The 15,726-nt window shown below is 38.9% G+C and overlaps 1 non-coding gene across 1 annotated transcript; it reads right to left on the reverse strand.

The window, feature by feature from the left end:
• Window positions 1-15,189: 15,189 nt before the first annotated feature.
• Window positions 15,190-15,293, reverse strand: LOC127744406 (small nucleolar RNA R71). Its single transcript, XR_008005395.1, has one exon. It is a non-coding gene; the product is annotated as a small nucleolar RNA R71 (small nucleolar RNA).
• Window positions 15,294-15,726: the final 433 nt, after the last annotated feature.

The raw sequence follows: 15,726 nt of genomic DNA on the forward strand, positions 1-15,726 counted from the left end.
CAATACCAAACTTAGAGTTTGACTGTGGGGGCTCTGTTTGACTATGTTTTGAGATAAGCTCTTCATTCTTCCTCTCCATGGTTACAGAGGGATATCCTTGAGCGTTAAACACAAAGGATTCTTCATTCACTTGAATGGTCAATTCTCCTCTGTCAACATCAATCACAGCCTTTGCTGTGGCTAGGAAGGGTCTGCCAAGGATGATGGATTCATCCATGCACTTCCCAGTCTCTAGGACTATGAAATCAGTAGGGATGTAATGGTCTTCAATCTTTACCAGAACATCGTCTACAAGTCCATAAGCTTGTTTTCTTGAATTGTCTGCCATCTCTAGTGAGATTCTTGTAGCTTGTACCTCAAAGATCCTTAGCTTCTCCATTACAGAGAGAGGCATGAGGTTTATGCTTGACCCTAGGTCACACAGAGCCTTCTTGAAGGTCATGGTGCCTATTGTACAAGGTATTGAGAATTTCTCAGGGTCCTGTCTCTTTTAAGGTAGTTTCTGCCTAGACAAGTCAGCCAATTCTTTGGTGAGCAAAGGGGTTCATCCTCCCAAGTCTCATTACCAAATAACTTGTCATTTAGCTTCATGATTGCTCCAAGGTACTTAGCAACTTGCTCTTCAGTGACATCTTCATCCTCTTCAGAGGAAGAGTATTCATCAGAGCTCATGAATGGCAGAAGTAAATCAAATGGAATCTCTATGGTCTCAGTGTGAGCCTTAGATTCCCATGGTTCCTCATTAGGGAACTCATTGGAGGCTAGTGGATATCCATTGAGGCCTTCCTCAGTGGCGCTCACTGCCTCTTTCTCCTTTCCAAGTTCGGCCATGTTGATGACCTTGCACTCTCCTTTTGGATTCTCTTCTGTATTGCTTGGAAGAGTACTAGTAGGGAGTTCAGTAACTTTCTTACTCAGCCGACCCACTTGTGCCTCCAAGTTTCTAATGGAGGATCTTGTTTCAGTCATGAAACTTTGAGTGGTTCTAATTAGATCAGAGACCATGGTTGCTAAGTCAGAGTAGCTCTGCTTAGAATCCTCTGTCTGTTGCTGAGAAGATGATGGAAAAGGCTTGCCATTGCTAAACCTGTTTCTTCCACCATTATTGTTGTTTAAACCTTGTTGAGGTCTCTGTTGATCCTTCCATGAGAGATTTGGATGATTTTTCCATGAAGGATTATAGGTGTTTCCATAGGGTTCTCCCATGTAATTCACCTCTTCCATTGAAGGGTTCTCAGGATCATAAGCTTCTTCTTTAGATGAAGCATCCTTAGTATTGCCTGGTGTAGCTTGCATTCTAGACAGACTTTGAGAAATCATATTGACTTGCTGAGTCAATATTTTTGTGCTGAGTCAATATGGCATTCAGAGTATCAATCTTAAGAACTCCTTTCTTCTGATTCGTCCCATTGTTCATAGGATTCCTTTCAGAAGTGTACATGAATTGGTTATTTGCAACCATAATTTTTGAGGTGGAAAGAACTTTGCCAAGAAGGCATTGACTAGCTTTTCCCAAGAGTTCAGGCTTTCTTTAGGTTGTGAGTCCAACCATATTCTAGCTCTGTCTCTTACAGCAAAAGAGAATAGCATAAGTCTGTAGACCTCAGGGTCAACCCCATTGGTCTTAACAGTGTCACAGATTTGCAAGAATTCAGCTAAAAACTGATGAGGATCTTCCAATGGAAGTCCATGGAACTTGCAATTCTGTTGCATTAGAGAAACTAATTGAGGCTTAAGCTCAAAGTTGTTTGCTCCAATGGCAGGGATAGAGATGCTTCTCCCATAGAAGTCGGGAGTAGGTGCAGTAAAGTCACCCAGCACCTTCCTTGCATTGTTGGCATTGTTGTTGTTTTCGGCTGCCATGTCTTCTTCTTTGAAGATTTCTGTTAGGTCCTCTACAGAGAGTTGTGCTTTAACTTCTCTTAGTTTTTGCTTCATTGTTGTTGTGCTCGAACAATCCCCGGCAACGGTGCCAAAAACTTGGTGCATGAAATTGTGATCATCAACAATAGCGCCAAAAACTTGGTAGCGCTCCCAAACGTGAATCACACTTAGTCACAATTCCGCACAACTAACCAGCAAGTGTACTGGGTCATCCAAGTAATACCTTACGTGAGTAAGAATCGATCCCACGGAGATTGTTGGTATGAAGCAAGCTCTGGTTATCTTGTAAATCTCAGTTAGGCAGATAGTAAATGTTATGGAGTTTTTGAATAATAAATAAAATAGAAAATAAAGATAGAGTTACTCATGTAATTCAATGGTGGGAATTTCAGATAAGTGTGTGGAAGTGCTTGTCCCTGTTGGATCTCTGCTTTTCTATTATCTTCCTTCAATCCTTCTTATTCCTTTCCATGGCAAGCTGTGTGTAGGGCATCACCGTTGTCAATGGCTACATCCCATCCTCTCAGTGAAAAAGGTCCAAATGCTCTGTGACGGCACGGCTAATCATCTGTCGGTTCTCGATCATGTTGGAATAGAATCCCTTGATTCTTTTGCGTTTGTCATCACGCCCAACAATCACGAGTTTGAAGCTCGTCACCGTCATTCAATCCCTGAATCCTACTCGGAATACCACAGACAAAGTTTAGACTTTTCGGATTCTCATGAATGCTGCCATCAATCTAGCTTATAGCACGAAGATTCTGATTAAGGAATCCAAGAGATATGCGCCCGGTCTAAGGTAGAGCGGAAGTGGTTGTCAGTCATGCATTGATAGGTGAGAATGATGATAAGTGTCATGGATCATCACATTCATCATGTTGAAGTGCATTGAATATCTTAGAATAAGAACAAGCGGAATTGAATAGAAAATAGTAGTAATTGCATTGAAACTTGAGGTACAGTAGAGCTCCACACCCTTAATCTATGGTGTGTAGGAACTCCACCGTTGAAAATACATAAGTGATGAAGGTACAGGCATGGCCAAATGGCCAGCCCCCAAACGTGATCACAGGATCAAAAATACAATCCAGGATCCAGCATGAAAATACAATAGTAAAAGGTCCTATTTATACTAGACTAACTACTAGGGTTTACAGAAATAAGTAATTGATGCAGAAATCCACTTTCGGGGCCCACTTAGTGTGTGCTTGGGCTGAGCTTGAACTTTACACGAGCTGAGGCTTCTTTTGGAGTTGAATGCCAAGTTGTAACGTGTTTTTGGTGTTCAACTCTGGTTCGTGACGTGTTTCTGGCGTTTGACTCCAGAGTGCAGCATGGAACTGGCGTTGAGTGCCAGTTTACGTCATCTAATCACGAATAAAATATGGACTATTATATATTGCTGGAAAGCTCTGGATGTCTACTTTCCAAAGCTGTTGAGAACGCACCATTTGGAGTTCTGTAGCTCCAGAAAATCCATTTCAAGTACAGGGAGGTCAGAATCCAACAACATCAGCAGTCCTTTGTTAGCCTTTTATTAGAGTTTTGCTCAGATCCCTCAATTTCAGCCAGAAATTACCTAAAATTACAAAAAAACACACAAAATCATAGTAAAGTCCAGAAATGTGAATTTAGCATAAAAACTAATGAAAACATCCCTAAAAGTGATTATATCCTATTAAAAACAACTTACAAACAATGCCAAAAAGCGTATAAATTATCCGCTCATCAGGAGTCGAGACTATTGCGCCGAGTTGATTTAACGTTGCCTGACCTATTAGGGCATTATAGGCTGAGCTTACATCAACGACGATGTAATCTATTTTGAGTGTTCTTGACTGATTTCCCTTTCCAAAAGTTGTGTCGAGCGGGATGTATCCCATCGGTTGAACCGGGGTATCACCTAACACGAACAGGCTGTCCGGATATGCTCTGAGTTCTTTTTCTTCCAAGCCGAGTTTGTCAAAGGCGGTTTTGAATAAGATATCGGCAGAGCTCCCATGGTCTATCAGTGTGTGATGAAGATTTGCGTTTGCCAGTATAATAGTGATGGCCATGGGATCGTCATGCCCTGTCGCGATGCCGGATGCGTCTTCCTTGGTAAAAGTGATTGCCGGGATGTCGGGTGCTTCCTTCCTTTCTGCGACGTGATATACGTCTTTGAGATGTCTTTTGCGGGATGATTTGGAGATTCCTCCCCCGGCGAATCTGCCGTGTATCATGTGGACGTGTCTTTCTGGCGTCCGGGATGATCACGTAGTTGGTCCGACATCTTCTACTCTTCTTCTTTTCCTTTGTTCATCCTCATGGGTGGCCAGGTATCAATCTAGCTTTCCTTCTTGTACGAGCTTTTCTATGACATTTTTTAAGTCAAAACACTCATTGGTGGAGTGCCCGCAGATCCGATGGTATTCACAATATTCAGCCCGGTTTCCTCCTCCTTTTTTTCCTTTGAGTGGTCGAGCTGGTGGTATTTTTTCTGTGTTTCAAACCTCTCTATAGACATCCACGAGAGACACCCGAAGAGGGGTATAATTGTGGTATTTTTTATTTTCTCTCCATGTCGATCTTCCTTTTTCTGGAATCTTTGTCTTTATCCCGAGGGGTGAACCCTGCTTTTGAGGTCTCTCTTAATCGGGAGTTTTCCTCTATGTTGATATATTTTTTTGCTCGCTCATGTACCTCGTTCAGGGATGTGGGGTACTTCTTTGATATGGATTGACTAAAAGGCCCTTCTTGTAGGCCATTAATGAGACCCATGATGGTAGCTTCTGTTGGAAGGTTTTCTATATCCATGCATATTTTCTATAATCTCTCCATGTAGTTACGCAGGGTTTCCCGCTCTCCTTGTCTGATTCCCAGTAAGCTCGGCGCATGTTTTGCTTTGTCCTTTTGGATGGAGAATCTGGCCAGGAACTTTTTGGCCATGTCGTCGAAACTCGAGATGGATCTTGGATGGAGGTTATCAAACCATTTAATTGCCGTTTTTGTTAAAGTAGTTGGAAAGGCTTTGCAACGAACTGCATCTGAGGCATCGGTGAGGTACATTCTGCTTCTGAAGTTGCTGAGATGATGGCTGGGATCTGTAGTGCCGTCGTACAAGGTCATGTTTGGGAGTTTAAAGTCTTTTGGGATTCTTGTCTTCATGATCTCCTTGGTGAATGGATCTTGGTCCTTGCGGGTGCTATCTTCGGTAGTGGATTAGCTGGCTTTAGTCTTGACATTGGCTTCAAGTTTTAGGAGTTTTTTCTCCAATTCCCGGCGTCGCCTTATTTCTCTTTGTAGATCCTTCTCGGCCTCTCGTTGACGTAGAACATCTTCCTCAAGTTATTTTAACCGGTCTTGAAATGCCTCCAGGGCTCCCTCGTTTGGGGAGTCCTTATTGTTGATTTGGGGAGTGTCTTTTGGTGTAATGTCCGCATTTTTTGTGCGGCGTTCTATCCTCTAGATCTGAGCTATGGTTGTTGTCATGGTCATCTGCCATGGTGCTGGGATGACTTCCAGGTTCCCCGGCAACGGCGCCAATGTTCCGAGGGTTACCTGAAACTAGAGGTCGATCTCAGACAAGATCTTCTATGCTGGTCGGGGCTGCGGAGTCCGATCTGATGATCGTGGTCGGAGTCGCTGTGTCTGACTCATTGGACTTGGTGATAATGCTGATCCTTCATCCCCGGAGGGTGGGGGGTACCTGCAAGGGACTTCGATGCTTAAGTTAGCAAGGGTATTAAGCAGATATTGAGTAGAATCAGAGTATGAGTTATACCTGGGTGCTCCAGTGTATTTATAATAGCATAGAATGACCTTCTTAGATAAGATAAGTTAGTTATCTTATCTTATCTTTATCTTATCTTCAAGTGAGGTCATCTTATCTTCAAGGGAACCGCCTTTATCTCTACGGGCTTGGGCTGCCTTTGGATTTGGGACGTGTTCCTCTATTTGGGCCCTTTGTTTAGGCTTTCCTGTGACTTGGCCGAGCTCTTTGAGAAGGGGTCAGGTTGTCCTGACCTGAAGTGGTCGGTCGCTTTGTCTGTAGAACATCCCGGGTATAACAGCTCGACCCAGGGTATGAACAATTACCCACAAAAGTCATACCACTCTCAGAACATACAACCACAAAACAACCAATTTCATTCACAAAATATCCACCCTCAACCTCCAAATTCCAACCCAGTTGCACACTCTCCCCTCGAGGATAAGCTATCAAGGATAGAGAACCTATTGGCAATTCTCTTGGAAGAATCTAAGGACATGAGGACTTTCAAAGAAGAAGTAAAATCCATTATGCAGAACCGGGGGGTTGCCATTAAGAAGCTTGAGGCACAAGTTGGATATCTATCAAAGCAAATCCATACCCATGATTCTCTTAGTGACACCATGGCAAACCCAAGGGAGGAATCAGAAGAACAAGAAAAAGAGACACCCATACCAAGTGAGATTCCTATGAAGAAGGATGAGGTCAATCAAGGGAGTCCACATTACTCCAATAAAATAGAGAGTTACATAAAGGGTGAGTTCATTGAACCACATATTCAAGAAGTTCTTGATGAAAAGGATGCTCCAACCATCATACAACACCCATGTTCTGAAATCAAGGTGGTGAAAGCAATCAAAAAAGCACCAAAAAGAGGATGGTGACCAAGAAAAGAAGGACAATATCCATGAAGAAAAAAAGGTCAACCAAAAGCCATCCCACCCCTACCCCAACAAGCAAGTTTCCTCAAGCTAACAACAAAAGAAAGCTTGCTGGGGAGAGGCACTCTAAGCAAGGGGCATTAACTGGCTCCTCTTTCCTCTTGAGGTCATTCCTCTTAATAAATTGGAAGAAGAGGAAGAAAGTCATGAACAACATGTCAAGCTAATGACATTAAAAGAGCGCTTGTTGGGAGGCAACCCAACCGTAGGTAATATTTCCTTGCTTTGCTTAGTTTACTTTCAATAATTTGGCATATGATTGCATTCTAAGTTTGGTGTTGCCATGTAATAATTTGATTTTCAATCTTCACTGGGTACTTGCAACATTCTAAATTGAAAGTGTCACACTAAATTTGGTGTTGCCACTTATCTTTCATGCAAGGTACCAAGCACACCACTTATTAATGCAATCAAAATGTCTCTGTTTGTATCTATTGTGCCTTTATTGTATCCTTAATCTTGCTTGCTAAAACACATGCATACTCACACTTAATTCTAAGACATTCATGATCCATCATAGACCCCATCACCACTATTTTAATTGTTGCTTGAGTATAAGCAAGCATTCTAAGTTTGGTGTGGGAAGGAGAAGAATAGGAGGAAAAGGGCAACAACAATGAATATGAACTACAAGGTGGTAAAGTTTCTTTTTCCTCTTACTTATTTCCAGCACTCTAAATTGCATGATTGACTGATATTTTCTTTGTATGCATGTGTGATTACTCCTTGTGAATAAGCATAATTTGATATTTGATTTGTAACATGTTGCTATGATATCATGATTATCATCTTGAGTTTTACTTGCACCCAATATATTTAAGAATGCAACAAAGAAATCTTTCTTTTGAAAGGAAAATGTTGAAGAATTTTATAAATCATGGGGCAAGCAAAAGATTAAGAGGAGTGGAGGTTCTGATTGTATGATTGTGTATTGAGGTTGCATGTTTGTGAAAACTTGCATGGGAGCTCATAGATAGGAAATAAAGTTTAGAGAAGTATTATGGAATTTCTCAAACATTTATTGATCCAAGAAGCAGTAACAAAAGAAAACAAAAGAAAAAGAAAAACAAAGAACAAGCCCAAGGCTCTGAGCATCAATTTCTTGGAAGAAAAAGAAAAAATCAAGAACTCAAAGAGTTATTGTCCTAGTTAAATGCTTGTGGTGGATTTGTATCAAAGAGAGAGGCTTGCGCAAGTAAATCCTAAGGGGTGCTTCAACACCTAATACCTTAGACCAACTGGTTTGGGAGTATTGATTGAAAGCTTATCTTAAAAAGCCGCTTTGATACATGACACCTAGAGTCGAGGCCAAATTCTACAAAGAAAGAAAAATGCTAGAAAATAAGTACTACTTCAAGGTGACAATCTATAAAGAGGATTCCATAATATCATTTGAATGGAAGTCCTAAGATCTAAGACTTCCAAAATGTAAGGACTTATGAGCACTGGAATCCTTGCATAAGCGTACAAATTAGAGTTCACCCCACTGTCACTTATTCACTTCACCCACTAAGGCATCATAAGCAATTCTTCAATACATTCCAATTAAAGAGAATTCTTTGTGCATCTTTTGTATGCTTTAGGTTGGTTTCATGCATTTTCTTAGGAAATAAGCAAGTATTTGGTTAAAAATGCAATCATACCATGATTCAATCAAACATTGTGAATTTTAAATGATTTCATGAGAATTATGCATGAATTGAATGATAAATTGGATGATGCATGATCCTATGATTAAGAGCGAGACTTTGATGCACTTTGTTTGATTGATTTCAGGTAACAAGAAGCAGAGACGAGCCACGTTAGTGGCTACGTTAGTGCCACTAACGTGGCCATTAACGTGGAAGAAAAGAGAAGCCCCAACATTAGTGAGAAAGTTAGTGGCATTAACTTTGAAGAAGGAGAGCATGGAACGTTAGTGGTAAAAGTAAACACCACTAATGTTAGCGAAGGGCAAGAAGACCCATGTTAGCTTCCACGTTAGTTACATTAACGTGGGAACTAACGTGGAAGGAAAGGTAAATGCCAACGTTAGTGGAAAAAGTGAACGCCACTGACGTTTGTGAAGGCTAGAACACCCACATTAGCTTCCACGTTAGTTACATTAACGTGGGAACTAACATGGAAGGAAAGAAAACGCCAATGTTAGTGGAAACGGTGATTGCCACTAATGTTTGCGAAGCAAAGGAAGACCCACGTTAATGGCCACGATAGTGGCAAAATCTAAACCGACAGCCTGACCGTGCCTTCTTCAAACAAGAATAACTTGAGCCACAAAGCTCCAAATGAGGTGATTCCAGTGGCATTGGAAAGTATAATTCCAGAGCTTTCCAAGAATATATGACACTACATGGTGGACACTAAATTTAAGGGAGAAAACCTGTCCCAAAAGTGCAAAGATGAACATAGTATCAACCTGTAGTAAGGCCAGCTGACCTGTTCACCTTCCAAGAAATGTAACTCGAACGATAGAGCTCCAAATGATGCGCTCTCAAAGGCGTTGGAAAGTAGACATCCAGGGCTTTCCAATAATATATAATAGTATAGGGGTGGACATTAAGTTTGAACTTCAGAACCTGGCAATATTAATCCCCTGGTCGCTAGCGTTATTGTGACTCACTTTTTCCAGTAACGCCAGCGACTATGCCAGCAACCTTGTCCACTTCAAAGAAGCATAACCTGAGTTATAGAGATCCAATTGAGGTGATTCCAGTTGTGTTAGAAAGCAGACATTCAGAGCTTTCCAACGATATATAATACTCTATAGTGGGCATGAAATTGTAGCACAAACAATAGGCATCTTCTAAGCCCCAAAAGCACCAACTGGGTAGCAAGTGTAACGTTAGTCACACTAACTTCAGCACTAACGCCACACCTGTAGCATTAGTGTGGCTAACGGTAGCACTAACATTACCACATGGACCTTAACTTTATTCACTTCTCTTCAAGGACCACCCAACCTCAAGGAAGCAAGCCCACAAGTGTCAACCAATCAAAGGCCACAAGAAGCATCTAGAGTAGGACTTTTCATTTAATTGTAATTTGCTTTTAATTTCATTTTATAATTTAGGAGAGCCTATATAAAGGCCTTAGTTTTTACTTTGAAAGGGGGCTGGATTGGGATTCTGGAATTGGGGATTGAAGAGGGGTCTTCAAACTCCCTCCCCTCACACACTTTTCCTTCTCTTTCTTTTCTTTGTACTTTTCATTTATAAATTTGGAAGTTTCAATGTTAGTTTTAATCTTCATCTTTAGTTTTTTGCACTTTTTTTCTTTTTTTATTTTGGTAGAGCAATGATCAACTAACTCTTTTCATTGGGTTAGAGAGCTCTATTGTGATTCAATAGATTAATTGTAGTTCTTATTCTTCTTCTTCTTTCTTTTCTCTTGATTTTACTAGAGAGCTTTCGATCTTCATCCAATTGGTTAGCTATCTTCGAAGAGAAGCTCTCCATAATTGGATCTCCTCGGAACCTTGGAAGAGAAATGAGGAGATAATGCTAGAAATGCTCTCTCACATTGGATTAGGTTAGGGGTTGGGTGGATATTGTGACATTTAATCCTACCAATACTTTGATTTATGAATGTGTGTGGTATAATCAGTGACCAAACTTCATCTCTTCCCATGAGCAATTAAATCAAGGAATTGAGAAATTGTTCAAGCCTAGAGAGATTGGATTGCCAAGGAATTGGGATCCAATCACTTAAGATTGCCAAGGAGATCAATGAATGCATTGATTGAGGAAGAGATGAGAATGAACTTGATCTGGAGGATTACAATATCTCTTGATCCCAATGTTTATTTTATTTTTAGTTCTTACATTTACTTTTCTTGGCATTTTACTTTTCTGCACTTTATTGCTTTCTTTATTTTTATGCCATTTACATTTTCTTGTTACTTATCACTCCAATATGATTCGTCTAACTAGGATAATTAATTGACCATTGATTGCTTAATCCGTTAATCCCTGTGGATTCGACCTCATTCTATTGTGAGTTTTTACTTGACGACAAATTCGGTATACTTGCCGAAGGAAATTTTGTTGAGAGACAAGTTTCTGTGCATCACATATGCAGGTTGCAACCCACCTTGGTGAGTTGCTTGATGGTGATAGAGCAGAGGACCTTTATCATGTTATGGAGTCTTTTGGTTATTTTGATTTAGTTCTCTCACTTTTGTATTTATATTGCCTTAGAGGCTTACTATGAGAGAGATATTTTGTATAAGTTATTTTACTTTCAAAACTCTGTATGTCGGTATATACTAGTCGGCTTAAACTCCGCGGGCTGTGGCTAGTTCTCTATGTCTAATATACTCTTATATATCTATATATGTCTTGATATTTCGTAGATTTATCTTGTACCTTTATGCTTTTAGTTTCGTGTGAACATTTGCGCTTTTGTAACTCTGGTTTTGAGCTTATATCTTCATCAAGCTTCTAGAATTATTATTTCCTTCTATATATATATTATTGTATAAGCCTTAGAATCATCGTAACCTTTTATTAACCTTTGCTTTATGGCATGAGGTAAGGCTTAGGGTAATTAGGGTGTTACATTTAGCGGTATCAGAGCAGTTCGTCCTTGTGAGTCTAAGGGATAGACCGATTATGCTTCATTGCATACTTTGGGTCATTTTTCTTTCATATTATTTAGGATATTTGCTTGATATATATATATATATATATATATCATGCTTGTTTGTGAGTGCCTTTTTGGGATAATTGAAGCACTAGATTTTTGATATTGAGACTAATCTCCTTGATATCAATTGTGTGGTGTAGACAGGACCTTGAATGGAATCTTGTGGACAAGGTCGGTCATTTATACAGAGAGATTGTGAGGATAATTGATGAGCGGATAATTTATACGCTTTTTGGCATTGTTTTTAGGTAGTTTTTAGTGGGATCTAGCTACTTTTAGGGATGTTTTCATTAGTTTTTATGCTAAATTCACATTTTTGAACTTTACTATGAGTTTATGTGTTTTTCTGTGATTTCAGGTATTTTTTGGCTGAAATTGAGGGACCTGAGCAAAACTCTGATAAGAAGGCTGACAAAGGACTGCTGATGCCGTTGGATTCTGACCTCTCTACACTCAAAATATATTTTCTGGAGCTACAGAACTCCAAATGGCGCGTTCTCAATGGCGTTGAAAAGTAGACATTCAGAGCTTTCCAGAAATATATAATAGTCCATACTTTATTTGAGATTAGATGACGTAAATTGGCACTTAACACCAGTTCCATGCTGCATTCTGGAGTCAAATGCCAGAAACACGTCACGAACCAAAGTTGAACGCCAAAAACACGTTACAACTTGGTGTTCAACTCCAAAAGAAGCCTCTGCACGTGTAAAGCTCAAGCTCAGCCCAAGCACACACCAAGTGGGCCCCGGAAGTGGATTTCTGCATCAATTACTTACTTCTGTAAACCCTAGTAGCTAGTCTAGTTTAAATAGGACATTTTATTATTGTATTAGTCGTCTTTGACCACATCTTTGGACGCCTAGTCCTTAGACCAGGTCCTTCTCCCTATTTTTGAATTCATATTATATTTTGGGTGCTGGCCATTCGGCCATGCCTGGACCATCACTTATGTATTTTCAACGGTGGAGTTTCTACACACCATAAATTAAGGGTGTGGAGCTCTGCTGTACCTCGAGTTTTAATGCAATTACTACTATTTTCTATTCAATTCAGTTTATTCCTTTTCTAAGATATTTGTTGCACTTCACCATGACGAATGTGATGATCCGTGACACACATCATCATTCTCACCTATGAACGCGTGACTGACAACCACTTCCGTTCTACCTTAGCCCGAACGCATATCTCTTAGATTCCTTAATCAAAATCTTTGTGGTATAAGCTAGAATTGATGGCGGCATTCATGAGAGTCTGGAAAGTCTAAACCTTATCTGTGGTATTCCAAATAGGATTCAGGGATTGAATGACTGTGACGAGCTTCAAACTCGCGATTGTTGACGTGATGACAAATGCAAAAGAATCAATGGATTCTATTCCGGCATGATCGAGAACCAACAGATGATTAGCCGTGCTGTAACAGAGCATTTGGACAATTTTCACTGAGAGAATAGGATGTAGCCGTTGACAACGGTGATGCCCTACATACAGCTTGCCATGGAAAGGAGTAAGAAGGATTGGATGAAGGCAGTAGGAAACAAGAGATTCAAAAGGAGCACAACATCTTCATATGCCTATCTGAAATTCCCACCAATGATTTACATAAGTATTTCTATCTTTATTTTCTATTTATTTATTATTATTATTTGAAAACTCCATAACCATTTATTATCTGCCTAACTGAGATCTACAAGATGACCATAGCTTGCTTCATACCAACAATCTCCGTGGGATCGACCCTTACTCACGTAAGGTTTATTACTTGGACGACCCAGTGCACTTGCTGGTTAGTTGTGCGAGGTTGTGAAGAAAGTGCTGAGTTATAAACGCGCATACCAGGTTGAATGCCATTGTTGATGATCACAATTTCGTGCACCAAGTTTTTGGCGCCATTGCCGAAGATTGTTCGAGTTTGGACAACTGACGGTTCATTTTGTTGCTCAGATTAGGTAATTTTCTTTTTGTTTTATTTTCAAAAAATTTTCAAAAATTTTTCAAAAAAATTTTACTTCTATTTTCGAAATAAATTATTCTAAATTTTTAAGAATGAATTCTAGTGTTTCATGAAGCATGTTGTAGCCTGGTTGGCTGTAAAGCCATATTCAAATTCTTTTGGACTGAGGCTTCAACTAATCACTATAATGCATGTAATGCCCTGTTGAAGTTTGGCTGGCTATTAAGCCATGTCCAATTTCTGGACCAGAGCTTTAGACTAACATCGAAAGATTCCTGGAATTCTTATTAAAAGTTTTGAATTTCTTATTTTATTTTTCCTATATGTTTTCGAAAAAAAAATATACAAAAATCCAAAAAATTATAAAATCATAAAAATCAAAAATATTTTGTGTTTCTTGTTTGAGTCTTGTGTCATGTTTTAAGTTTGGTGTCAATTGCATATTCATCTTGTTCTTGCATTTTTCGAAAATTCATGCATTCATAGTGTTCTTCATGATCTTCAAGTTGTTCTTGGTATGTCTTCTTGTTTGATCTTTAAATTTTTTTGTTTTGTGTTGTATGATGTTTTTTATGTGCATTTTTGCATTAATAGTGTCTAAACATGAAAGATTTCTAATTTTGGTGTCTTGCATGTTTTCTTTGCATTAAATTTTTTTCAAAAATATGTTCTTGATGTTCATCATGATCTTCAAAGTGTTCTTGGTGTTCATCTTAACATTCATAGTGTTCTTGCATGCATCATGTGTTTTGATCCAAAATTTTCATGTTTTGGGTCATTTTCAAAACTTAACTAACAAGTAATGAGATTGATTCAAAAATTTTGAAGTTTATTACTTTATTGTTAAGAAAGGTTCAATCTTTAAATTCTAGAATCATATCTTTTAGTTTCTTGTTAGTCAAGTAATTAATTTTAATTTTAAAAATTAAATATTTTTCAACCATATCTTTTTAATCATATCTTTTTATCATATCTTTTTAAATCATATCTCTTTCAAAAATTTGATTTCAAAATATCCCTTCTAACGTCTTATCTTCTTATCTTTTTAAAATTGATTTTCAAATCTTTTTCAACTAACTAATTGACTTTTTGTTTGTTTCTTATGTTTTTCAAAACCAGCTAACTAAGTTTTCCCTCTCTAATTTTCGAAAATTTCTCCTTCCTTTTTAAAATTCTTTTTTTAATTAATTAATTGTTTTAAATTTTAATTTTAATTTTATTTCCTTGTAATTTTCGAAAATCACTAATTCTTTTTCAAAATTTATTTTCGAAATTCTCCCCCTCTCATCTTCTTCTATTTATTTATTTATTTACTAACACTTCTCTTCATCTCACAAATCTGATCCTATCTTCACCATTGTGTTTGGATTCTTAACTCTTCTCCTTCTTCTATTCCTTTCTTCTTCTACTAACATAAAGGAATCTCTATACTGTGACATAGAGGATTCCTCTTCCTTTTCTGTTCTCTTCTTTCTCATATGAGCAGGAACAAGGAAAAAGACATTCTTGTTGAAGCTGATCCTGAACCTGAGAGGACTCTGAAGAGGAAACTAAGAGAAGCTAAATTACAACAATCCAGAGACAATCTTACTGAAATTTTCGAACAAGAAAAGGATATGGTAGCCGAACCCAACAACAATAATGCAAGGAGGATGCTTGGTGATTATACTACACCTACTTTCAAGTTTGATGGAAGAAGCATCTCAATTCCTGCCATTGGAGCAAACAATTTTGAGCTGAAACCTCAACTAGTTGCTCTAATGCAACAAAACTGTAAGTTTCATGAACTTCCATCAGAAGATCCCTACCAGTTTTTAACTGAGTTCTTGCATATCTGTGAGACTGTTTAGACTAATGGAGTAGATCCTGAAGTATACAAGCTCATGCTTTTCCCTTTTGCTGTAAGAGACAGAGCTAGAACATGGTTAGACTCACAACCTAAGGATAGCCTGGACTCTTGGGATAAGCTAGTCACGGCCTTCTTGGTTAAATTCTTTCCTCCTCAAAAGCTGAGCAAGCTTAGAGTGGATGTTCATACCTTCAAGCAAAAAGATGGTGAATCCCTCTGTGAAGCTTGGGAAAGATATAAGCAGATGACCAAAAAGTGTCCTTCTGACATGTTTTCAGAGTGGACCATGATAGATATATTCTATTATGGTCTGTCTGAGTTCTCTAAGATGTCATTGGATCATTCTGTAGGTGGATCCATTCACCTAAAGAAAATGCCTGTAGAAGCTCAAGAACTCATTGACATGGTTGCAAATAACCAATTCATGTATACTTCTAAGAGGAATTCCGTGAGTAATGGGACGCCTCAAAGGAAGGGAATTCTTGAAATTGATGCTCTGAATGCCATATTGGCTCAGAACAAAATGTTGACTCAGCAAGTCAACATGATTTCTCAAAGTCTGAATGGATGGCAAAATGCATCCAACAGTACTAAAGATGCCTCTCCTGAAGAAGACGCTTATGATCCTGAAAACCTTGCAATGGTAGAGGTAAATTACATGGGGGAAGCCTTTGGCAACACCTATAACCCCTCATAGAGAAAT

The sequence above is a fragment of the Arachis duranensis genome, unplaced genomic scaffold (assembly GCF_000817695.3).
Source record: "Arachis duranensis cultivar V14167 unplaced genomic scaffold, aradu.V14167.gnm2.J7QH unplaced_Scaffold_343483, whole genome shotgun sequence".
Classification (NCBI taxonomy): Eukaryota; Viridiplantae; Streptophyta; class Magnoliopsida; order Fabales; family Fabaceae; genus Arachis; species Arachis duranensis.